Below are 6779 nucleotides of genomic sequence, written 5' to 3'. Positions count from 1 at the left end.
CTACGGGACGCCATAGAAACAAAAGAAATTGCACTGTGCGCGTTTTTGGATATCGAAGGAACATTCGACAACACATCGAACACAGAGATACAGGATGCCCTGAGCCGCAAAGGAGTAGGAAAACCTTGGCACTCTGGATGGGCAAAATGCTAGAAAGCAGACAAAGAGGTACAAACAGGTACAAATTCTATTATCATGAACACCACTCAAGGCTGTCCACAGGGTGGAGTACTATCGCCGCAGATGTGGAGTATGGTAGTGGATGAACTCCTGGACGTGTTAACTAATACTGGAATACAAGTCCAGGGCTACGCGGACGACATTGTTCTAATCTGTAGGGGCATATATGAAGATACCCTATGTGATAGAATCCAAACTGGATTAAGGGTTACTAGTGCCTGGTGCAGGAAGGTGGGACTGCGGATCAACCCAACCAAAACCACCATAGTACCATTCACTAGGAGGCGTAAGCTGGATCACCTGAAAGCCATAACATTACATGATATGGAGGTGAAACGAGAAACAGAGGTCAAATATTTGGGAATCAAGCGAGACCAAAAATTACTCTGGAAGACACATATCGGAAACACTTGACGAAAAGCCACGAGGGCTCTGATGACTTATAGATCCATAGCAGGAAAAAAATGGGGTTGCAGCCCGAAGATACTACTTTGGATATATACTGCAATAGTAAGGCCAATGATTACCTATGGAGCGGTAATCTGGGCAGAAAGAACCCAACTCAGTACACAAGCCAGGGAATTACATAAGCTCCAAAGGCTGGCTTGCGTGTGTATCAGTGGGGCAATGAGGACATGCCCAACGGCATCCCTGGAGGTCCTTCTGGGACTCTCTCCGTCTGCACATACAGATGCAGGCAAGGAGATCAATATTCAGGATGGCCGGGAATATGAGTGAGGCGGGAGCTGCCTAAATCGAAGGAAGATTGATATCCTTTCTAGGCGGTATCCCGAATTACTGATACCGAGGGACAACATGACAACGAGGTTTCACTTCCATAAGGAGTTTGAAACACGTTGGAGTAACAAGGCAAACTGGGAGAGCGTGGTTGGGACATACGGCTTAAACCAGCAACTGATTACTTGGTACACTGACGGATCCCTCACAGCAGAGGGAGCGGGTGCCGGTGTCATTGGTCCAAGGAAAATGTACTTTGAGCCAATGGGCAGGTACAATAGCATATTCCAGGCGGAAATTTACGCCATAGACAAATGTGCCTCCTTTAATCTGCAAAGGAACTACAGGAGGCAAAACATAGCTATTCTCACCGATAGCCAAGCAGCGATCAAGGCACTTAGGTCCAACCAGGTGAACTCTAAACTGGTATGGGAATGCCTTGAGAGACTGAATACACTCGGCTCGTCCAACAAGGTCTGGATACTTTGGGTTCCAGGCCATGCTGGGTTGGAAGGTAATGAGGCAGCGGATGAACTAGCCAAGAAGGGAGCAGGGATGCCTTTACATGGGCCAGAACCCTTCTGTAGAATCGGAAATGGTTTCATGGCTATGAATCTAAGAAACGAAGAGAAACGGTTGAGGGAACTATATTGGGCGGGCCTACCAGGGATGGAGCAGTCCAGGGTGCTTATTGGGGGATATGAACCCATGCGTACAAAGGATTGCTTAAACCTCACCAAAAAGAACCTCGGAATCATAGTGGGAATTCTCACTGGTCATTGTCGGCTGAACTATCACCTAGGGAAGCTAGGGATATCTACGGACACTGCCTGCAGGTTCTGTGAGGAGGAGGACGAAACGTCTATGCACGTCCTGGGACAGTGTCCGGCACTTGTGCAAAGTAGGTCGATACATCTGGGAGAACACTTAATACCAGATGCAAAGCTGAAACTTCTGGAAGTGGGGAACATTCTAAAGATCCTCACGGTTACAGGCCTGCTTGAGATACTATGATCAACAGGTACACTATAACCAGTAAAAGGGGCACAATAGTTCTTCAAGGACACGGTGCGACTTTCCCTTAACAAAATAATAATAATAGGTATGTGAAGTACGTCACTTCGCACGCGCCAGGCAAACGCCGTAAAACACAACAGGAAAAACCCGCATGTATTAACTGTGGTTCATCTAAATATCGGGAAAATCGCAGGAAATTTTCCACCTTCTTAGATTTCATGAAAGGCGCCAAAAACAACCCATCATTGAAATTAAGCCCAGGTGTACCTTATACACAGGCTATCCACGGTAACTCGTCAGGGAAAAGACAGCAGACTGCTGCTCACACACCACCCTCAAATGTACATAAGATCACAGGCGCAGCAGGAACTCTTTAAATGCGGTCTGCTGGAACTCAGCCGCCAGATTAAAACCTTTCTTCTAACCGTGTCCAGTTCCAAGAACATCTGGGAACAAAGGCTTCAAATGATTTCAATCTGATAAGATTGAATTAGTTGAATTAGTGGTCTACTGACGTTTCCTGATAGGGAATTTATTACCCAGTCTTACTCTGGTAAATCCAGTACTCAGCTATTAAGAACTTATATCCCTAAGAAGTTTTATTGACCTTTCCTCTTTTCTTCTTTTTCTTTTAGTCTTTTTAGGCGTAATTAATCTAGTATAACCTTTGTTTTCATTAGTTTATGACTTAGATAAGTCGTTGTGTGTTAAATCTTCGATCCTGCCTGGCTTCTGGTAATCACCTTCTGTGTTTTTCCTCTGTTAGTTTTGGTTTTGACAAAAAAGTAAAGAGCTGTGCAATGCTACATGTTGGCAGCCATGTGTTCGCAACCACGTAGGCACGGCATCTAACAGCAGACCTTAAGAACGTAACTTTTCTCGCGCATTTACCGTCGACGGTCGAAGATGCGCAATGGTTTTTCTGCACTCAAAATTTCTAATAATGCTCTGGGAGTTGAATCTCCTATATACAGTGTTGGTTAAAAACCACTTTAATTTGGTGGAGATAATTCTCTTCTTTAAAGTCAGGAATCAAAATGTAGCTTAAAAGGTACAAACTGCAACTTGTGCTCTATGATCATTGAATATAATCGGAAACATGATTGACACATTCTCTGGCTTATCTTACTGTATTCAAGTGTAATCTACAATCAACCAACAGATGATATTAATAGCCCAATTAATCAATCAAAATATTTATGTATTAATTTCTGTCTATGTTTGTACATTATCGGGAGCGTATCAGTTGGATTCACGACATCTTATCGGAGTTCTTAAACACTTTTTGATTGTCTTCAACTGATCAATGAATATTCAGTAAATAGAGGGCGTGCTACGTGGTATTGCTGTCGAAACAATGGAAGGAGATATTCTCTACTTCGTTTGATTTCATTGAAAAATAATATTTGACGCATGTATGACGGTTGATGGGAATATCACGTGCATTCTATGATATGAAAACCAATATTCAGAGTTTTGTATAATAGCATTGATATATTGCATTCTGATAATGGAGGGTACCTTTATCGAAGAGAAAATGGTAATATATATAACAGTGCGCTGTCTACTCAGTTTAATTGTGAGATGGCCAAGGTATTAACAATTTAACAAAGATAGCATTGTTAGCTTTTAGCAGAGTCACCGTGCAAACCTAGAATAATAAAATTTTAATAAAGAAGGAATGTCAATAAATTGTCTCAACTTCAAGCGTGCGTATCCCAACTGAAACGTAGTTCAGTGTCATCAATACTAGATTTCTATCTTCAACTTTCTCAAAGATATAACAGCAACCAATATGGCCGCATAGGTGTTCACAGGTTACCTGAAAGGAGTGTGTTTACCTGTTGGGTGGAAATGGTAAAAGCTTATGCTAATCCTGAAGTCGGGTAGACCCGCAGTTAAGAAAATGTCCTGCCGAAGGTTATTTCTGAAATCGCCCCTTTGGCTTCGGTTCGGTCAGCAGTTAAGGCGACTGAAGTGGTTCAGGAAACCTTTTGGCGGAGGAAAATGTTACGAACATATGAGTGGTAACATCGGGAAAGCGTACAATTCTGCGAGATGAGACCATTTCATCAAAGCACTCATTGCGGAACGAGGCACGTAAGAGACTCTATGATTTGGACGAAAAGCGGGGGCAATTGTAGTGTCCGTGGTATGTGCAACATTCCGTTTGGTTTGTCAGGTAACAAGCTGAGCAGAAATTTATTTTGCTAATATGCAGCATTTTACAGTTTTGTGTAAAAAGAGACCGTGCATATGCATGCTAAGTTTCATGGATATCCGGCTATTAGTGTCAAAGGTATAGCAGTACAAACTTATCAAATTTGTGCGAATTAACTGCATCCTAAGCCATGCAAATAAGATGCTGATGTAATAATTAACGAAAATAATTGACATTCGAGTGATATATTGAAATTCCATTCATGACGAATTTACTTCCCTCCAGCCCTTTTTAAGGCTGAACCAATTGTCATGAAATTTGGTGAGAACGTGTGATCCGTGAATCCCTTTACATATAGCAAGTGGCGCTATTTTGCCTTGGATTTGAAGGGGGAACATGCGAAAGGGGGTGTAAGATTTGTTTCATGAAACATGGTAGTGTGGCATATTAAATTAACGATTAGTAATTTTTGGAAACTTTCTTAATTTTTATATATTGGGTGAAACATAGGAGAGTGTGGGCTCAAAATGTGACCTGGAAAAGTGAAGCAGGTCTCGTTCTCAGACCCTATCTAACCGAAAAATCAGAAAAAATTGCAGTGATGCCTCTATATAAAATGTAAGCCTCAATAAAGTTAATAATAGTACATTACCATGTTTTAGAAATTTATTTGAAACCTCTCCTTAAATTCATTCTAGAAGTATAAAATTTAGTGACAGTATAGGCCATAATATAGAATATAATTCCTGAACGCAATCTAGCTATTATCAACAAAGTTATTGAAAGTTGTTTTACTGTATTTCACGTAAATTTATTCCACTCTAAGACGTGTATGCGGTTTTGGAGAAACCGTTTTCCCCATATGAAGTTTCATGTAGTAAATTTCCTTTCTCTAAGTTACGACGCTGATTGATGCTGCATCCCTAATTATTTATTTCCCCAGGTAAGGTTCTCCATGGTGCTCTGAGGATCCAGATCTTTCCTTCTTCGGTGGAGTTTGAGGCAGTTCAAATTCAGGATGATCCTTTCATGACCATTTGAGTGATATCTGCAGGATATGGACGGCTTGTTGTTCTTTACTAGAAGAATGATAAACTATGATGCGAGACTAAAATTCACTTCTATTTATTTGAAAATTATACTTAAAACTAAATTCCCACAAATTAGTTTAATACACATTACTGTTATCACTTTTTTGTAGGTCGGGGGACCGGACTAGAGTCTAGAATGAGAGTGTTGACAAATGGCATTATTGTCAGTCCGTCAGCTGTTATTATGGCCATTGAATGCAGCGGCGAAAGCGAATTCATACTGGGGCCTAGGTTCGCGCCTCCAATGTGCCACCACAACATCATCATCATATAAAGTAAACTTATCTGAACGGCGAGGTCCATGCAGTAATTTACGTATCTCTTTTTTAGCTATTTTTAGTTATTTGAATGTCAGTATCAATTACTGGTACATGCATGTATATATATATGCTAATGGAGTTTACGGGTAGTGTTCAATAAGTTGGACATGTGGGTACGTATGTAACATATGTTTTCGCGCATAAAGTAAAGTAAAAATGCGCCAACTTGCGTTAGATAAATTAGATGGCGTGTTTGTTTCTTTAGGTTGAACATAATATTTACATATACCTTTGATATGTATTGTACATACATGTGTATCATGTAGTTTGAATATTTTATATTTTTAGCTATGTGCGGATGGAAAAACGTGTATAGAGAGTTGTTCATATGAGATGAACACAAAACATTTAACCTGAAGCACCGAACTTTCGGTATTCCACCTTGCTTGTATCTGTTGTAAATTAACTTCGCCACATTTGTGAATAATGAGGAGCCTATAAGGTTGACTATTATCAATACAGTGCTTTTCAGATTAATTATTTTGTTTAAATGGCTCTTTAAAATATAGCGCATATTTGAATATTTTACTATCTACACGCGGGACAACGGAGACATAAAATCTTTTATACCTGAAGCATCTAAATATGAATGAAATGAAAATAATCATTTTTAAGGTTTTGTGTAAAACAAAACCTTATTAAAATCGATTCGATGTACTAAATGTAGAGTACTAAATTTTGCACCGACATAGAGGACAGCATACACCTGCCAAGTTTCATGAAAATCCAACTATTAGTGGGAAAGTTATAGCAGTTCAAACTTATCAATTCCGTGCTAATTAACAGCATTCTAAGCCATACAAATAAGATGTTGACGTCATAATTAACGAGAATAATTGAAATTCCAGTGAAATATTAAAATTCCATTCAAGAAGAATCTAATTCTCCCTAGTCCTTTTTAAGGTTTTGTGTAAACACAAAACCTTATTAAAATCGGTTTACCGTCTGCCTGTCTGTCTGTCTGTCTGTCCGTCTGTCTGTCTGTCTGTCTGTCCGTCACACGCATTTTTCTCGGAGACGGTTATAGCGATTGACACCCAATTTGGTAGAAAGATGGGAACTGTGAACGCTCACGCATGCAGTGAATTACATCCTTTTACGTCGAATTTAAGGGGGGGTCCCCATACATGCAAAAGGGGGGTGTAAAATGTTTTTTTATCAAATATAGTCATGTGGGATATCAAATTAAAAGTCTCGATTAGTACTTTTCAAAGCCGATCTTAGTTTTGACATTCGTTGGAAGGGTGGGGAGCGCGGGGGGTTGAAAGTGAT

The 6779-nt window shown here is 40.2% G+C and overlaps 1 long non-coding RNA gene across 1 annotated transcript; it reads left to right on the top strand.

Annotated features, from left to right (window-relative positions):
• The first annotated feature begins 5563 nt into the window (after window positions 1-5563).
• LOC119660123 lies at window positions 5564-5984 on the top strand. Its single transcript, XR_005250400.1, has 2 exons — window positions 5564-5620; window positions 5796-5984. It is a non-coding gene; the product is annotated as an uncharacterized LOC119660123 (long non-coding RNA).
• Window positions 5985-6779: the final 795 nt, after the last annotated feature.

This window comes from Hermetia illucens, chromosome 6 (genome assembly GCF_905115235.1).
Source record: "Hermetia illucens chromosome 6, iHerIll2.2.curated.20191125, whole genome shotgun sequence".
Classification (NCBI taxonomy): domain Eukaryota; kingdom Metazoa; phylum Arthropoda; class Insecta; order Diptera; family Stratiomyidae; genus Hermetia; species Hermetia illucens.
Note: the sequence above shows the minus strand (reverse complement) of the source record. Positions and strands in the feature narration are given on the sequence as shown.